General features: G+C 40.9%; 1 long non-coding RNA gene across 1 annotated transcript; it reads right to left on the reverse strand.

Annotated features, from left to right (window-relative positions):
- Nucleotides 1-11,244: 11,244 nt before the first annotated feature.
- LOC122466343 lies at nt 11,245-19,525 on the reverse strand. Its single transcript, XR_006291762.1, has 3 exons — nt 19,446-19,525; nt 16,836-16,925; nt 11,245-11,346 (listed from the first exon to the last, which is right to left on the reverse strand). It is a non-coding gene; the product is annotated as an uncharacterized LOC122466343 (long non-coding RNA).
- Between the last annotated feature and the right edge of the window lie 372 nt (nt 19,526-19,897).

Raw genomic sequence — 19,897 nt, forward strand, 5'->3', positions numbered from 1 at the left:
TAACTACTTGATGTAGAAATTGTACAGCACCACTGAAATTCAGCCTCCCCTGGAAGAGAGGGCAACAGCAAGGTGAATGTATGACAAACAACATGTCCAGAGGGGAAACTTTTGGCCAAAGAGATCAGAGCAAACCTCTTCTTTTAAGGGAAGTACTATGGGATAGTTGGGCCAGATCTAAAGCCCACAGAAATTAATAGAAAGTCTCCCAGTGACATCAGTGAGCTTTGGATCAGGCCCTTTATTTCCATGCAGGACCTCTGTTTTTTTGAGGTCTTAACTGAAACGTTCACATACTACAGTAAACTGAATGGAACTCGTTTTATCTATCCTTGAGCTCTCTCTCTCATTTAAAAACAAATCTGATCAGTTGAGGCTGTCTTCAATATCACAAGAAAGTGTTGATTTCACATACAATGTATCCTCTCCAGTTCCCTCTGATTTATGTTTTTTAATGAAAGGAGATATCTTGTCTCCATCACTATTGTCTTGCTTTAAAAATAAAACAAAAACCCGAATGTGCTGTTCTCAACGTAAGTTCTATTAAAACACTAGCCTCCTCGGAGGTTCAATATGAACTGCACATAGGAAAAAGCTGCATTTGTTAATCAATATGTTGTATGTGGGTATTTTTTTTTCATCCTACGACAGATTAAATAGAAATGAGGTGCCTTTGTATGAGAAAGAGAAAAAAAGGCTTTGGGGGTAATCTGTATGGGGAGAAGCAAAGCAGTGCAGTTTTACTAATGTCAGCAAATCTCCTTATGCAGCTCCTGGAAGGCTGTGCCATTTTGCATAAGCCATTATCAACGCTACACTTTCATGTATAATTATTGGTGAGCATTCATATAGTGATATGGCTCCTTGTATCTTGTCATCTACATTTTGTTCACATTCAGACTTGTCTGCAAATGATTCACATTCAATGCCAGCAAAATACTTTGCCACCGTTCTGCATAAATCTCATCAATAGCTGATGAAACATCAACAGTCTCTGTTCAATGGACTGTAGTAGCTTCTTCAGTTTCAATATGAAAAGTACAAGCATAAATGGCAGAATGTGTCACATATAGTGCAATCGATAGATTTGTCATATTGTAAATATTCTGCTGAGAAGCTGTGGGGAAGCATCTCTGTGGCTTGGTAATGAGTCTCTATCATCTAAATCACTGCATCAGGTCTTGCTAGTTTTGTAGAGACAATGACCAACGTGGTTGCCAGATAATGACTCTTTGGTGGCCTGTGTAAAATGAGCTGGTGGTCTCAGTCCAGTTCTTATTAGACACAGTTTTTCATTAAAATTGGCTCTGTTTTGATCTTCCTTTGCAACCTCAATAATGAAGTGCAGGATAGAATGGGCATGGAGAATGAGCTGCTCCCTCACCTTTTAAGAGCTCCCTGTAGGTCAGGATCTTAAGCAGTGACGGTTGAACTATTTCTTTTCTTACAAATAATAGGTCTAAACTTAGGGTTCAACTGATTTCTACTTAGTTCAAGACTTGGTGGAGAAGAAGAGGGGAAATTAAGCTATTATTTACCTTTGTGCCCCCTATTCCTGCTGCTAGTCGGGGTTTGGTTTGGTCCCCAGTGCAATTTAGTGCAGAAAATACTTTAAGTTATGCCAGACTACAATGGGCTCTTCTAGCATCTGGGAATCACTGGAGCACCTATGTCCCTGACGTGCCCCCATAAAGCAGGGGCAGTGAAGGTACAATGTAGCATTGGCTACACTGGCTTTACAGTTTATCCTGTAACAAGGGAACCATCAGCTAATTGCCACGGCCACCTATCAATCTGTTTTGTGCTGCTGGAACAATTCAGCCCCTGTTCTTATCACAAACTGATCCGGATTGTATCCTACCTTGTTTGTTATGGCTAAGAATTTACCAGACAGTATGGATGTATAATTTTCAGAGTGTGGGCGGATAGTGAACTGTTTGTTTTGACTGTTCCCATTATTCATATCACGTGATTGGTTGCATCAGACTATTTGAGCTCCCAGAGTGGATGACTGAAACATTTTAAACAGCAGAATAATGAAGAGTGTATAATGAAGAGTGAATAATGCACACATCTGGTCTGATTTTTCAGCTGAATAATAATTGAACCAAACAGTGGTTACGCCCAAGTAAAAAACAGTCTGACCTCCATGAACCACAACAAACAAAACTTGGTTATTTTATTTAGTAAAATATTCACACAAAAATAGGGTTGTTCTTTAGTGTTTTCCCAGGATTACAGCTGAGACCTATTGGGGGGCAACCTATGGATACTGAAGCCCTCTGTTCTCTGGTTAAGGTATCAGTTATGAATTTAAAGTCTAAACCTCCCTTACACTGTCTTTCCAATGCTCTAATCTCAATATTAGGCCATTTTCAATGCCCATATTATCCTCAATCATTGCTTGAAAACTGACCTCTGTAATTTCTGGCAATGGCTAATGAGTTTTCATAGCTGATGTATTTGTTATGTGCACAAGCTTATATCAGACAACCTGACTTTCCTCTGCGTTGCCCCCTTTGGAGTCATTCATACCTGCACAAAGTGGGTGTAAAAGAGTAGCACTTTGATGTCATCATCTCCTTTATCTTCAGCCATCCAGTCTCTTTCTACCCATTCTGGGTAGCCACTCTTTCTTGGTATCTGAGATATCTGTTCTTTTGTTTTTCCATTTTAACATATTGATGCTAGCCCTGTTGGCTTTATTTATTAATTATTATTATTAACAATAATAATAAAGATTTTTTTCAGTAGATGGTTTTGGTCAGTTCTAATTAAAATGAGGCACCACAGTGACAAACATTGGTACAATGATCTTAAAGTGCTCAGTGAGGTACACCAGATTTTGTTGTATGTGCAGTCTACACTTATTTGTCAGGGACATTTCTCATCACAACTTGCTAAACTAAAGGTTTAATTGGGGCTGTCAAACTAATCTGTTGCTTCTTTCTTCACCCCACAAAGATATGCAAAGCCCAGCAACCTCTGCAGCAGGCAAAATGCCTCCCTTAACTTGATCTAAAAGAGATGGAAGATAGAATATACTAGGTAGGCCTCAAGAACAGACCTGGGCTCTGCAAAATGTTCTCCTGACCAATATATCTGCTAACAAAATCACTGACAAAGGCCAAATCACAGACATTCTGTCCTCAGTGCATTGACACAGAGGAAACCCGCTATTTGCCTGCAAGCCCTGTGAACTGTGTGGAGTAGCTGTTATTGTCATGTGAGAGCACTGTGTGTGGCTGCAGAGACCAAAGGCTGTTCTCCATTTTGGAAGGTGGGGTTCTACATGGCAGGCTTTAGTCAACATCAGGTGGCTGCAGTCAACACCAGTGTGTTAAGTGTTATTTAAAGTTTAAATAAAAACAATGTAAGTATTAAAAAGTGTTCTATGTTTTAATAAGGAGAACAACACAGGCAGTAGCTATTTATCCCATTATCACTAATTGGCTCAGAAGAGGAGTGCATGGACATTATGATTGCAGGGCCATATACCTTCCATTCCCCACCACCAAGCACTGGTAGGAGCACACAAGAATGAGAACAGGTCACGTATTTCTTGCCGAAGTAGCAACAGCTACTGTTTGTTGCACTCCCCTATTACATCTGGAGAAATTAGCATTTCCAGTCATAATACCTCCCATCCACTACCACTTGATTTCAAAAGGTAATTCTCTTCCTCCAGCACTCAGAGCAATGGCCCAAGATTTATTGTTGCCCATTCTGCCACATGGTAGGTGGTTTGCAGGGCTTCCTCCTAGTCTATTTTATTAAGTGGACTATATCTTGGTCCATGCTCCAATGGCACAAACGTGCCATAGAGCTGTCCTAACAGTAAATACATTAGAGTCAAACTGCCAAAGAGCTTAATGAGAGCTCGGATCTGGTGCTGGTGTGGAGGCATATTCCTGTTTTTCCATGACATCCCTTGGAAACCACATATATCATGATGTGGAGCCAGCACCTGCTGCTTCTTTCATAGGAGGCGGAAGAAAGTACTATAGCCAACCTCAGAGATTAGAACTAGGAGGAAACTCTACTAGAAAAACCTCAAAGATTTTCTCCCTCAAGTCCCTGCCTAAAGAAGGAAACAATCTGGTTCCAGGACCCCCTTCACTGAGAAATTAAATTATCTATTCTTTTATTCCATAAAAATTGAATTACTTAGCAAAAATAACACTAAATAATTCACTTAGTATATTTATCACAAAGTACAAAATACTGCCACAAATTACTTACAGAAGAAACACATTATTTCCGAATCATCATTAATTGAATTAGTAATTTTAATTTATGTATTTTACTGAAAAATATCTCAATTTAATGTACTGCATAATCTAAGCACATCAGCAAGTAAAAAACAAGGGCTAAATCCTTCAAGATGCTCAGCACTTCCATCTTCCATTAACACTAGTGATAACTGCAGGAGTCTTCCATTTCTACGAACACATTACATGAACCCAGGTAAATAAAATTAGCTCCAATTACAACAAAGCTTAATATAGAAGATCAAACCATAAAGGTCAAAACCAAATTAGAGCCTCAGCAGTTATCTGAGTTATTTCAATTAGGGTCACTGATCTACTTTCCTGCTTTCTCTGAAAAAGATGCAAACCCCAAAACATTACTAACTTAACCAGGATAATATTGTATAGCCAGTGCGTTGTTTTTAGAAGAGTCTATTTTTATGTATAAAATACTTTCCAAATTCCAGTCCCAGCAGTACATCCTATTGGTAACTTCACATGCTGACTTTCATCAGTGGAGGAGAAACCAAAAAAAGTACTAGTTTATAACCAGTGATTCTTAACGAAGGAACAGCTGCCCACAGAACAGTTATTTGGATCCGTATTCAATGATATTATCATAATTATAGGTTTCAGAGTAGCAGCCGTGTTAGTCTGTATTCGCAAAAAGAAAAGGAGTACTTGTGGCACCTTAGAGACTAACCAATTTATTTGAGCATAAGCTTCGTGAGCTACAGCTCACTTCATCGGATGGATCATAATTATAATGTTTTAAATTAATCCAGTGAAGCAAATTCAGACCTGGCTTGAGTTGGTTTATCTTCAAGGATTTCAGTCATCTTCCATTATTTAGTAATGTCATTACTTTTAAACAGTAAAACAAAGAAACAAAACCCCTAACTAATGCCATAGGCCAAATTCTAGCACAATCCCAGTTGCTACCAAAGTGAGCCCATATGTTAATAATGAAACAGTAGCACTGATGTGTGCCCAAATTATGTCTTGCTATGGTTCCAGGTATGCAGAGGCCCTTCACCTGACAAAATATTTCTGTTTATTTCTGTGCAGGTAGACAGTTTCTGGGTGTGGGACATGGGCATTGAAACACATACACCATGTCACTGTACGTCACCTTGGAATGTTCTGCTACTCCAGAGGCAGGACTCTAAAGCCTCCAGGACATATAGAGTTGATTTCGGGATGAGGCAATATTGGAGCAGAAATCATCATTCCTTGCCCCCCTGCCTTTCAGGCTGCCATCTCGTTTTTAGTAAGCATAAACATCAGCAAGAAGTTTTTCTCCAGGGTTTATTTCTAAGTTTAAATACTGGGAAGTTACAATGTAAAGAAGTGAAAATTATTAAGGGATTCCACATGCCTTCCCATGAAGAAACCTACAGGAAGGGGCATAGGAGCTGGGAAACTTCTTGAGATTTCCTCACTGAGTTTCTAGGAAATCATCATTCCAGGTGAAGACAGGATTTGTGGCTTCCCATCCTCCCACAGATCCTAGGAAACTTCTGGGGAGCATTAAATCATTCTGGAAAAACAGGATGGGTATCTGCAGGGCCAGCTGGGTATGACGCCACAGAAAGACCTGTTCTTGACACCTCCTTCTGCCCTGAACTCTATGGGATCTCACTTCTAATGGAACATTTACAGATGGATTTCCACAGGGATTCTAGAGATGGGAGAAAATTACAGAAGATGCACCCCCACTATGTGCATCCCAAAAGGAGTTCTTCACAATTTGAGTAATGTCTATTCATATAAGTGGAAAGGATAATATGGGCCACATTTCTCTTCATATAGAAATATTTATATTTTTTGTCTCTAGTCACCTAATCACTTCCAAGAAATGTTTATTGATTGCCAATAACTTTTATTAGATAATAAGTAATTTCCAACATAGAACAAGTAAGTCTAAATAGTCACAATTAAACATCAAGATATTATTTTACTTGGTAATATTAATTTTAAATTACTCAATCATTTAGAGCAAAAATTAAGAGTAATTTTAATTTATTTTTGATGAATTCACAGTACATTATTGTTACTTCTTTTTGGTGATTTAAAAATTTTTCTTTGACCATTAAGCTCAAAATGGTAATGCACATATGTAAATCAGACATATACCAGTGATGAAGTACTCGGGCGTGGGTACTGACTGATATTGAAGATATAATGACCTCCTCTGTGTCTGACCCAATTTTACTCATGGCAGAAAAAGTAATTTTCTTCAGTATTTCAGCACTTCTGTATTATAACCTTCATCCTTCACTGCACATACATTTGCCCTATCTTATGAAGCAATAAACCTTGTAGAAAGGGCGTGGGGGTAAGCTAAGCAATACATTCCCTCGTCACTTTTTCTCAAAGGTGGGACATAGGGTGGTCTTTCTCATCACCACTGGTACTATATATGCTGTTGCCTGTCTCTTAATCTGCAGTATGGGATGGTGCTAATAATAAAGGCTTAGCCAGGGTGACTGACAAATATCAGCAACTAAGTATTGCTTTTACACTTCAACCACATGTCCCTGCATCTGCAAGAGTATATTTTAGAATATAATTCATCTTAAAGGTTCTCAGCACTTTTTGACATAAATGTTTATATACATAAATTGTTTTGCAGTGGCTTAGGGCAAAGTGCTACATAGCTGATATAGCCATTTTATACATCAGTATCCATTGACGGTTGTGTCCTTTGAACAGATATAAACAAAGACCTTTTCATTCAGCTATCAGCCAAATGAGGAACTCAACCCTAACTCCCCACCCCGTGCATTATGACTGCAGTGCTTTGGCTCACTTGTTGTGTTGCTCGATGACCTGTCATGTTTGGATACCCTCTGAAGTGCTATTTGCAAGGCTGGTTGTTTATTTGCTATGCAGCCTGCCAGATTGAAAGGGATTAGGAAGACTCTTACAGGTACTTGTAAAGTTGGATTTGTGTTACTATAGAAGATGTAGCAATGGGAGGCTGAGAGCCAAGCAACAAAAAGGTGGATATGTCTGATATGGTGCACACTGGTATTTGAAAAATATGCAACCATTGCTCTATTCCCTACTGTGGCTGCTGAGAACCACTCTCCTGTGACTTATGCTGCTTTCTCTGGTTAGAGGAAGTTATTTTCAGTACCATAATGAAGTAGAAGCAAAAAGGCTAATTGTAAGTTTGTTTCTCTTGAAAATCCTTTTCATTGTGCTGCTTGTTGCACAATAAGTATAATTTGGATGTATGTGAAATTTTTACTCCCAGGCATTCTTTTGCACTGGCCCAGCATGTAGGCACACCATTGGTATTTCTATCTATGGCAGGAGTTCATAAACTGCATCAAAAGCTACTTGCCCCTTCACACTCCCTCCCTCAAAAAAAAAAAAAAAAAAGCAGCAGAGTCAAAACTTAAATCATTAGGGCATTTTTTTCATTAGCCTGACCCTTAATACTTTTCAAGCAACTGGCTCATCTTTGTTCTCTTTTTTCATGGCTAATTTAACTGCATATTTGCTGCCACAGCTACTATTGCTCATGCTGGGACAGCATAAAAATGGAGAGGTTGGTGCATTACTCTATGGTTATCATTTGAAAGTCTGTAGGTGATATGAATTTCCAATGTATTTGCCTCTGATAATATCATAGCCCACTTACCCTTTCTTTTCTGAATAACAAGTAGAACGTTAGTCATTTGTTTGATACCTTCTTTTCTTAAGTATTGGCTGAACTATAACCACTGTAGTCAGTAGTTTTGGTCAGGTCGGTTTGATTAATATAAGTGATTTGCTCCATTGACCAAACCCATCTGCTTTTATATATTTTAAGATATACCAGGGGCTGTGTTATATACCCATAAAGAAACCATAACTATAATGATAAAAGAATGGAAATGCCGTATAGCAGACACTGTATATCAATATTGTACAGAATAAAAAGAAAGAAAGAAAGAAAGAAAGAAAGAAAGAAAGAAAGAAAGAAAGAAAGAAAAGGATGCAATCAAGCCACATTCAGTGCTAATATTGCAAACATTTTATTTCAGCCCAAGGGCCCAATTCAGATTATGCATAATTCTCTAGGAACAGCAAAAAGGGCCTGATCCAAAGACCATTGAAATAAAAAAAAAGACTCTATTGACCTTAATGTGCTCTAAATCAGGACCAAACCATATATTGTATTGTACTGTACATACATGAAGAGCAGCTGATTTTACAAGCTAATCACCAACAGAATTTACATACATGAGATTAGAACTAGGTCCTCTAATCTCAGTATACAATTCTGAACACTTTTCAAGGAACTAATATTAGCTGTAAATGGGAGTGACTCTAAATCCCAGGCAAAAACAATAACAAAATTGAACTAAAAGTTGAAATCAACCCTCAATCTGTTGAGAATCATTTTAGTAATTATAGATGCATTTTCAATAGCACCCAAGATTTTTGGAGCCTAAATTCCATTTCCAAAACGGATTTAAGCATTTAGGACTCAGAGCCTAAATCTGATTGACAGTCAATGACACTTAGGCATCTAAGGCCCAGATCCGCTAAGATATTTGGATACCTAACTCCCATTGAAATGAATGGAATTTAGGCACCTAAATACCTTTGAGGATTTGAGGGCCTTAAGGGTTACATCACACTGAAAATGGGATTTAGGAGGTTTGGAAAAAATTATTCAGTGGCTATTTTGACACAAGGAAACTAAAAGTATATCAACATCAGCTAATTAAGGTCAATTTCCCGATATTATCTATGGATTGAGATGGCTAAAGTCAGGCACCCAATTGTGAATATTTTGGTTTAGACACTTAGGGTGATGTTTCAGAAGCATCAGAAGCATCTAAGTGACTGAGCGCAGGGCTACACTTGCGAGTTACAGCACAATAAAGGAGCCCCAGGCGCAGAAGCTCACTATCCATCCACACTGGCAAGGCACGTAGAGTGCTCTGACTCCACGGCTACAGCGCGGCTGGCACTCCACCTCGGCGAGTGGAATAACGTTTGGTGCGCCCTCGCTGGAGCGCCGTGGTGCCAGTGTGAACAAGGTGTTGCTTTACTGCGCTCTGATCAGCCTCCGGAAACGTCCCATAATCCCCTTAAGTCAAGTGGCCACTCTTGTCATTGTTTGGAATCGCTGCAGGAATGCGGAAATGCCCTTTGAAAGCTCCGTTTCTGACAGTCGGCTGCTTATCTGCTCCGAGACAAAGCAACCATTAGTGGAATGCTGCGTGTGAAAGAGAGGCGGGGGGGGGGGGTCTGCTGCTGTCTGAACTTACAAGACAGCATGCTGCCATGCTCTCAGCCCCCCAAAAACCACTCTCTCTGCTCCCACATACACACAACACACTCCCTGTCACACTCTACACCCCCCACACACATTTGAAAAGCACATTGCAGCCACTTGCATGCTGGAATAGCTGCCCATAATGCACCGCTCCCAATGCCGCTGCAAGTGCCGCAAATGTGGCCATGCCAGTGCGCTTGAAGCTGTCAGGGTGGACAGGCTGCAGCGCTTTCCCTACTGTGCTCTACAAAGGCTGGTTTAACTCAAAGCACTCTACATCTGCAAGAGTAGCCATGCCCTTAGGAACATCAGTCTCATTACTTCCAATGGGATTTCTTCTCCTAAATTACTTAGGCACGTTTGAAAATTCTACCCCATATTCCTGTACGTCCTTTGTGTTCTTCCCCTTTTATTTTGGCTTTGTTATCAATGTAGGAATTGTACAGTCAGGAGAGCACTGTGAGTCCTCTGACATAACAAAGACTGGTGGCATGACATTTCTATCTTTGGCCTTGCTTTAATTATGTTCCATGCTGACCCTCTTGTGTAGAGGCAGTACCAGAGAGCACAGCTTTGACAGCAGTGTTTACATGAATGTTTGATAAGCATCTGTCAGCCTGAGCTCTCTAGGAGCCTGTGTAACACAAAAGGCAGCCAGGGACCCCTGGAGCTTTTGCCACCTGAAAGCATAATCTAGTGTGTTTTCTGAATTTCAAATCAGCACAGAGATTACATTTTAAGTTACAAAAGAACAATGTATGTATTATTTGCTATAAGAACATATTAATCAGGGAAGACAATTGCTACTTTTTGTAAAATGTGGCTTTAAGGAGCATGGTCAGGACATCTTTTATTGCACACTTATCATATATAATTGTATTTGATCCCACTGGATATAAAGTGGCACACAGATGAAATTGATTTGAATGTTGACTAGACTATTGAGTAGACATAATGAGAAATTACTCACAAACATTTTGAGGACTTCTGATTAGATTTTCATTTTTACTGTCTTCTCACACCTTCTTATGTGCCCATTGGGAACATGTCTACAAGCAAAGCTTTGTGCTAATATTATGGGAGGCTGTGGGGCCCACTGATTAGGGAACATGAGTCCTAATCAGGATACCTGAGGTCTATTGCCATCTCTGCTACAAGCCAGCTGTATGGCCTCTGTCTACCTTCCTACCTTTTGCCTTCGCTAGATAGACTGTAAGCTGTTTGGGGCAGGCACTGTCTTTTACTATGTGTTTAGTTTAGCATAATGGGGCCTCAATCTCAGCTGGAGCCTCTACACATTCCTGTAGGACAAATTAATAATATGAAACATAAATTTCAGACCTACAGCGGAGATTAATTTAAACACAAAACAAGATGAAACTACATTCAAGATGAAATCAAGGGAATTTTTGCCATTGACTTCAATACGATCAGGATTTTACCCTCAAAGTTCAGGTCATCCATGTAATGGGAACGATACCATGAGACTTTTAGCTGATCATTCACACATCTTGAATATTGAATTGTGAATACTGAACATGCACAGAGAACTGTTCACGAGAAATCAGTAGGCTGAAATTGGTCCATACAAAATAATCACTGAATGATGCCCTCCATATTCCAGTCTACCAAACAACCATTAATTCATCATTCAAATCCCTCCTAAACACTAACTTCTTCTGTGATGTCCAAAACTGAGATAATCAAATATGTTTTTAAAAATCCTACTCACTCACTCCTCTTGACTTCCCTGTGCATCTTCTCTTCTCTATACCAGTCTTTTATCATGAACAGAGTCAAGCACATTGTCAGTTCCTAAAAAATAAAGAGTATTAATTTCACTGAGTGAGCAAATCAATAAAAATCAGTCCATTCATAAACAATGGGGGGTGAGAGGGGGGAAAAAGGACTGAATTCTAACTAAATCATTTGATACAAACTGTTTGCCCAGATTTACCTATTTTATTTCTTTTGTACTTATTTATTATGTAGGGTGTTCTGTACCTAAGTGGCATTTCATGGAAACATGAAGGGGAAGAATATTATGTTTGTTGCTTTACCCTTCATACAGCTGTTCTATAGTATAGACATAATAAACCAAATGAATCTGTGGTGTAACTCCATTGATTTCCACTTAAGTTAGAAAATGCACAGTAGCTACCTTCAGGGAAATTACACCAAGGATTAATTTAGTCCTATTTCAACAGGCACATTGAAGAAATTTGAATCTTTTCACACAGTGAGAATAAGCATTCAGATTATTCAGCTATGTTGAGCAATAAAACGTGAGTGAGTATTTACCAGTTTAATTGCAATGTTCCAATTTCCTTTTCTTGGTAGGTTCTATGTGTGACAGGATCCCCCCGGGATGCAGCCTGGGACCCCAATGTATAGAATGTCACACTATGTTCATGACAAATATGAGTACAATCATAAATACAAAACTTATTTCCTGAAAGGAAGGAGGTGTTGGGAGTCCAAGAGGAGAGATATCAGACTTGATCTTGCTCAGAGCATGAGCAGATTGTTGTGCATATGATTGAAAGGTGCAAAGTACTGAGCTGGACAGAGAGTTGAGAGAAACCCAGTCTGGCATTAATGAGAATGCTGCTACAAGGCCACTAAGCTATTCCTGCTTATTTATAAGAGTAAAGCCAAAAAAGGGGAGCCTATAGTCAGGTGCTTCATTTACGTGTCAAAAATGAGACTTTAACTCATGACTCTATCCACATACTCTTCTGAGATTATTTTTACTGAGTGTGGAGGGCTAAGCCTAGGACATGGGCGTGTCAAGTTCTGGTCCCTGCTTCAATGAATAATTATTTTATACTAATGGGGGCACCTCTACCATGTTTTGTGACAGTGCTGATCTGTGAGGCATGTTCCAAGGCAGCCTTCTGTAGATGCCTAAATTTCCTCCCAGATCAGGCCCCGCAGGCAAGATAGGTGGGTGAATGTCTAGCATGAGGACACAGCTGGGGTTTAGCCACTGAGCTGCTTGACAGCATCAGGATGTAGTTGGCTTTGTGCATGGATACCAGCAGACATTTAGGCTTGGTCTATACTACCCATCTATGTCCATATAACTACATCATGCAGGGATTTGGAAAATCCACACCCCAGAGCGATTTAGTTATACTGACCTAACCCACAGTGTAGACTCCACTAAGTTGATGGGAGGGCTTCTCCCATTGACATAGATACCGCCTTTCAGGGAGGTAGAATACCGACTGAAGAAGCTCTCCCATTGGTGTAGGTAGCATCTTCACTAAGCTCTACAGCAACGCTGTAAATGTAGACACGCGCCTAAGGAACTTTACTGGTGGAAATTTAGGCATCTACAGGGTTAGGTAGCAGCTGGGCCAAAGTTTTGAGGATTTAATATTAGACATCAGCACCTAAAGTGGCAGTAAATTGCCTAAATTACCCTTAGTTACCTGCTTTGCTAAGCAACAGTTGGCTCACTTGCACTCCCCAACCACATTATGTGGGATTATGTAACATTAATGGAATCATGTCAAAAATTATGGAAATCCACTGCTACCAGTTATAAAGAAAACCATGTTAGGATATAGATATTCAGGCCTGTCTGTAAAGGCCTATACTCTAAGAATTTAGGTGTATTCTTATCACTTGGCTAGTTATAGAGGTATAAAAGAAAGAATCAAAATCACTGTCTGCCAGTGTAAAGTCCTTCTCTTACTGTGACAGTCAGAGGCCCTGTTCTTAGGCTAAGGCCTTTGGCTAAGCAGCAGAGGCAGCCATAAGCTGGGAAGCAACCAGTCACCTCCTCACATTCCAAACTAGTCACACTGAAATAAGGTGCTCTTGGGCTGTTAGGAATACACTCCTGTCCTGATAATGCCTGTCACCTCCAGAGAAAGGGAAGTGCCTAGAAGATGTAAAAGGAAACTTAGTTTGATAGCATCCTGTCTGGCAAGAACTCACTTATCAATAGCTGGGATGTGAAATCCTCACTTCTGTATTGTTTTGTCATTATAGTTCCCACTTTGCCATTGTTTGTCTGTATAATCTCTGTCTGGTTCTGTGATTGTTTCTATCTGCTGTATAATTAATTTTGCTGGGTGTAAACTAATTAAGGTGATGGGATATAATTGGTTACATAATCATGTTACAATATGTTAGGATGTTAGTTAAATTTCAGGAAAATGATTGGTTAAGGTATAGCTAAGCGGAACTCAAGTTTTACTATATAGTCTGCAGTCAATCAGGAAGTGGGTGGGTGTGGGGGCAATGGGGGTGGGGAAATTGGAATCATGTTTTGCTAAAGGGGAATAGGGGAACAGGGACACAGGTGTAAGGCTCTGTGGTGTCAGAGCTGGGAAGGGGGACACTGAGGAAGGAAACTGGAATCATGCTTGCTGGAAGTTCACCCCAATAAACATCGAATTTTTTGCACCTTTGGACTTCGGGTATTGTTGCTTTCTGTTCATGCGAGAAGGATGAGGGAAGTAAGTGCGTGAAGGAATAAGCCCCCTAACAAACCATGAAAACTTCCAAAAGACAAAAGGGAGAGTGAATGAAAAAGCAATCCAATGTTAATGAATGTTTAGCAATTCCACTCAGTGCTTGAGGTGCCATTGATTAGCCTTCCTAGCAAGTGGTCCTTTACTGTTCCCAGTTTGAAGCCAATTGGCTTTTTCTTTCAGGCAGGAACTCTTTAGGCTCAATTCTTATCTCAATTACAACGGTGTACATCAGGAGTAATTCCATTACCCTCTCTCTTCACACCAATGTAACTGAGTTTTATAACAAGAGATCTACAGGTGCATTGTTATAGGCAGTGTGAATAAATTCTGTAGAAAACATGCTTTTTAAGACAGAGTGTTGACACTTAGAACTCTTAGAAACAGTTCTATGTTATCTTTAAAGCCTATTTTCAGTGGACCACATTTTTTTTTAAATTGGCACATGTGATTGTCAGAAAGTGTTACCCTGAAATTAATTTTCATTCCGAGGACTGGATTTTCCTAACATCTTAATCAGTCAGGAAGACATGTTAGTTTCTACTCCCCAAGGCTAGATACATATATTGACTTTATGAGTGTTTTGAGTGCTCAGCAACTCTGAAAATCATTCCATAAATGACCAGGGACAAAGACAATAAAAGAAGTCAGTGACAGAGCCAGGAATATATAACCCAGGCGTAGTGGCACCCAGGCCCCTACTCTAACCCACATGACATCAGTCTGATCATATCAGAAGCAACCATTTCAAGCAAAATCCAAAATAACTTATAAAGGTGCAAACCCCAGAATGGACACTTTCCTGCCCCTCGATAATCTAAAAGCTTCATTCTGCCACTGCACCAGGTGACTTCAACAAAAGGTCATAATGAACATATTCATTGAGTCATCACTGATGTGAAAGCACTCATATTAATACAGTGTTATGTTGGCATTCCTGAAGCAGGAAGAACCGTCCCACTACTCAATTTTGTCTTTCTGCCTCTTGGCTTGCAAAGTGCGCATTTTGCTAATCTTTGCCTGTGGTACAAATAATACCCTGACTAATCTTTACAAGCCAGCAATATCATAGTGGCAGAGGCTGGCACAGACTGAAGCTCAGCACTAGCACAAAAATTGATTGCTGACTTATTTCAAGCAAACCAACCCTATAAAAGGATTCGGGTTCAGTCTGGCTCTTATTTTGAGCAAACAAGTTCATCTACTGCTGGTTAGGGGAATTTATTAAAGAAGAAAAGCACATTTTCCCATTTAATCACACCTCTCCTGACACATAAGCTCTTGGCAATTAAATTCTCAGCTGCTCTCCATTGTGTAGCTGACCAGAAATAGTGGAAAGCTGACAGACAGAGATGTGCAGATCCAAACAAAAGCATCCTTTATTTTTCCTCTTAGAAGAACATTTACTTCTAAAATCTGCTTTCTATTTTAAAGCAGGTTGTACCAGCAACTTAAAGCTGCAAACAGGGGCCCTGTCTAGTAATACATTAAAGAATGCACTTCCACATCTCCTGGCTTGTCAAAAATGTTGCCTCCTGTGTCCCCAGGGTGACAAAACCATTTAACTTCACTTTGGAGTTCTCAACCCGAAGAGTGTATGAGGCGACATTCTTGACAAGCAATGCAACTTGGAAGCAAAACAGTGAGAATCAATTGATTCTGATTCGAATTTTGATTCTTGATTGCAGTAGCTAATACTGATAAAATAATATTACAGAAAGAACATACGGTGACCCTTATTCAAACCCTGAGATCAATCTTTTGGGCCTTCCTCAGAGCCTTAGAATTTTCAAACAATTCTGATTATAGTGTAGACAGTGCTAAATTTGGAAGAATTATCTCACTGTCCTCCAAAAATCAGGGCATTATAGATTAAAATAGAAATATTCCACCATCTCTGTTTATGGTTCCGAGTTGGAGAGGAGAATCCCATATGCTTGATTTTTAATGAACTTTTTTCCCTGCTAGGATAGTTTCGTAAGTATATCTGAGTTTTGAAAGCAGTGTCCCACTCTTTCCATTCCATCAGTGGCATCTTGTCATCTGTACGTCTGCCCAATTGGTTCATTAAAACTTCTTTTGAACATTTAAGTTTCATCTGAGGACTTGAAATTACTTTAAATTCATGAAACAATTCCTACTTCAAGAGAAGGGAGAAATTTTCAGTTGCGAATCCAAACTGAACCTTCTGAGGTTTTCCCCCATCTCCGAACTATATATATATATATACACTAGTTATGTTACAATAAGGCTAGTTTATGGTGACCTCTTACATGGAATTTTGCATGTGTGCTTTCTAGGTGTAATTTTCTAGGGTAATGCCCATGTTTGCAAGCTTCTTTAATTTTGTTCCTTTCTTAGTCATAGCGTACAGGCCATAAGGATCAGTATTGCTCTGGGAAGAATGTGAAATGGTAGGAAACAGACTGGCTTAGATATCTGCTGTCACAGCAATAACCAGCAGCAGCAATGTTTATGGTCTTGGGTCAAACTTGCTTCCCTTGCTTTGGTTGCACAGGATTCTGGTTTCAAGTCATCCTGCTCCTCTGCTGGCTCCCCTGTTGGTACCCTGTTGCATCCATGCGTAATGTCAGGGAAAAGAGGATGAGTGGAACTCACAATGACACCACCAGAAATAGGGCCAGAGTTGGTGCCCATGACTTGTGATTTAGACTGCACTGGTCCCCTCTTCCCTTATCAACCAGTCACACCAGCAGCTGCAGGACATCGGCTTCTGCTAGCACTGCGGTGAGAATCCTCCAGGTCCCCTGATGAGCAGTGAGAGGTCCTGGTTTACTTGGGCCCACTCACACTCACCTGTTATCCAACCATGTCATTTGACAGCAGGCCTAATATGACGGTTTATTTCTTAACCCCTCTCCAAAAGGGAAGATAGATCTCAGGAACCTGAATGTTAAAAAAAAAAAAAATAATAATCCCAACCACAACTCACATGTCATTTTGTAGAAAACACAATATGTGTTGCATCTGTGAGAGAGAAGCACTGGGCAATATGCCTCACACTGAAGAGCTTGCATATGTACAAGCTTCTATATTAAGTTCAGGGTTTGAAAACAAAGACTAGATCATTCCATACTTGCCCACTTGTTTAATTTGTTTCTACAGCAGTCATTTTACATTTGAAACAAGAAAAAAATGCAATCTTTATAAAAAGCCTAAAGCTGGGGATCAGCTGTTCATTCTCTGTGCTGCTCTGATAAGGCATGCTGAGGCCAACTGTGGTGGAACATCTGCCAGGTTTTCTCACCCCGGTTGTTCAAACCCAGAGGTTCACAGTCTCGACTGAGAAACTGGGGCTCATTCCATAATGCCGGCAGAGTTCAGGGAATAACGTGTTAGCGGTGGTATACCAAGCACAGGAAAGTGACACCCACAAAAATAGACAGTGTATCTCAAACATTTTCCTGGCACTTCCTAAAGAACACTAAGCAACATTAATTCTTTTACCACAACATTATCTTTCACACAACGAAAGCTTCATGAACATAGTATTAAAGGTCTGGCAAAACCCAGGAAATTCTAGAGTTATTAACCTTCTTTATTGTGCCTCGGTATTACAGAGTCCCAGGAACAGCAGGTTATTTTACATATAGACTCATATGTGCTGCAATAGCTTAAATATGCACAGCTGAGTGGGTAAATGTTCAGCTTTAACCCCGTGTTTCAGTGATAATGATCCTTGTCTGTATGTCAACTGTGCAGTAATATTGGAAGTTTTGTATATTTCTGACTGAGAAATAATGCTTTTGGAGAAAACATGGATCAATGTTTCATTATGGAATTGAATTCAATACCTGGTATCTAAACTTACTATAATACTAGACTGTTAAAAAAGGGGCAAACGCTTTGCTATAGTATGGTAAACAATGAACTGAAACACCCCCATTTTCATGCATGTGTTCTACTTAGCAAAGCTCTTGGTAACATTGAGTGGACAATCCTACAACTTCCAAAGCCCGGAGGACACAATTACATTTGTACGAGTCAGGAAGTTAGACAAACAAGCAGCCTCCCAAATGCCATCCAATTAGGTAGAAAACTTCATTTGAACTCTGCAAAATTAAAAAAAAAATGTTTTTCTCTCTGTTAATAGCCATTAAGAGCTCTTTAGAGAGGTCAGACTAGACAAGGGGTCTCAAACTCAAATGACCACAAGGGCCACATGAGGACTAGTACCTGGACCGAGGACCGCACCACTGACCACTCACCCACTGCCCTGGCCCCGCCCCCACTCCACCCCTTCTGTGAGTCCCCACCCCTGCCCTGCCTCTTCCAACCCCTTCCCTGAAATCCCCACCCTAACTCTGCCCCCTTCCTGCCCCCACGGGGTGCAGAAGGGGTGCAGGATGTGGCAGGCAGCTCAGGGCAGTGGGTTGGGGTGCAGGAAGTGTGCGGGGTGCGGCAGGGGGCTCAGGGCAGGGGGTTCGGCTGCAGGAGGGATTTGGGGGGCGGGTCTGGCCCGGCACGCACCGGGGGCAGGGCAGGCTCCCTGCCTGCTTGCCCTGCCCCCGTGTCGCGGCCGGGATCTGGGGGGGGGCGGGCCACATGGTCTCTGTGTTGCCCTGGCCGCTCCTCCAGGTACCTCCCCTGAAGCTCCCATTGGCTGAGAACGGGGAACCATGGCCAATGGGAGCTTCGGGGGCGGAACCTGGAGGAGCGGCCAGGGCAACGCACAGACCCCTGTTCCCCTCCCTCCCCCAGGTCCCGGCCACTTGCCGGAGCGGCACGGGGGCAGGGCAGGGCAGGGCAGGGAGGGAGCCTGCCCTGCCCCGGTGCATGCTGGGCCAGAGCTGCTCTAGGTAAATGCTGGGGGGGTCGCGGGGAGCTGGCGGGACGCAGAAAATAACCCCGTGGGCCGCGTGTTTGAGACTCCTGGACTAGACAATCTAATGGTCCTTTCTGGCCTTAAACTCTATGGATCTGTTATTTCAGAGAATTACTGTACTAACTCTTTATGGTTGCAAACATGTTTCATAAATAGTATCTTGAATATATTTTCTATATGTAAGGCACTAGATTGGGGATTGCATCTTTCAAAGAGAGAGTAAAGCAAAGCAGAGGTGTTTTTTCCTCATAGTCAACATGTGTGGTAATCATGGTATTATGGCAATACATTACTGAAAGAATGTGTTAAATTGCTTGAAACGTGCAGTCTGTGGCTGGTCTGAGGAATCATGAGGATGTGTCTATTGCATTCGGTTGTCCTAAACAGAGTCCTGCATTTACTCAGGCTATGATCTTTGGAGAATACCAGCACTCATTTCCACGCATGCTTTATGGATGAAAGGATTAAATAGATAGCTTATTTACAGTTTCTAACCAATAAAATCCCATGTGATCCTGTCAGAAGATCTAACGGAGCATTTTTTCCCCTTTTACTCTTATGCTGATGGTATAGTTTCTTACCTCCTTTGGCTGTAGAGCTGCATTGCTGAATAATTCTGACAATGGGGTCTGCCTGTTCAGCTAGCCAGCTTTTGTTTTACCTGGAAATATATAGACAAGTGTAAATTCATAGATTTGGAAGGCCAGAAAGGATATTAACACAGGCGATGGAATTTCCCCTGTGCAGCAATGTTCATTATGTTTGCATGGTGGGGTCAGCTACGACTTGAGCGCCCTCTCATAGCCAGAGGGTGTCTCAGTCCCTGTTTTACCCTTTTTTAGATCTCCTTCAGCAAAATCGCACAGTCTTTTTCAATCACAGCCCTACCTTAGGTCTGGTGTGTGTGTGTGTGTGTGTGTGTGTGTGTGTGTGTGTGTGTGTGTGTGTGTGTGTGTGTGTGTGTGTGTGTGTGTGTGTGTGTGTGTGATTATCATTAAATTACCAACATTCTCAAAATGAACACAACCCCCCA

This window comes from Chelonia mydas, chromosome 6 (assembly GCF_015237465.2).
Source record: "Chelonia mydas isolate rCheMyd1 chromosome 6, rCheMyd1.pri.v2, whole genome shotgun sequence".
NCBI classification, from domain to species: Eukaryota; Metazoa; Chordata; order Testudines; family Cheloniidae; genus Chelonia; species Chelonia mydas.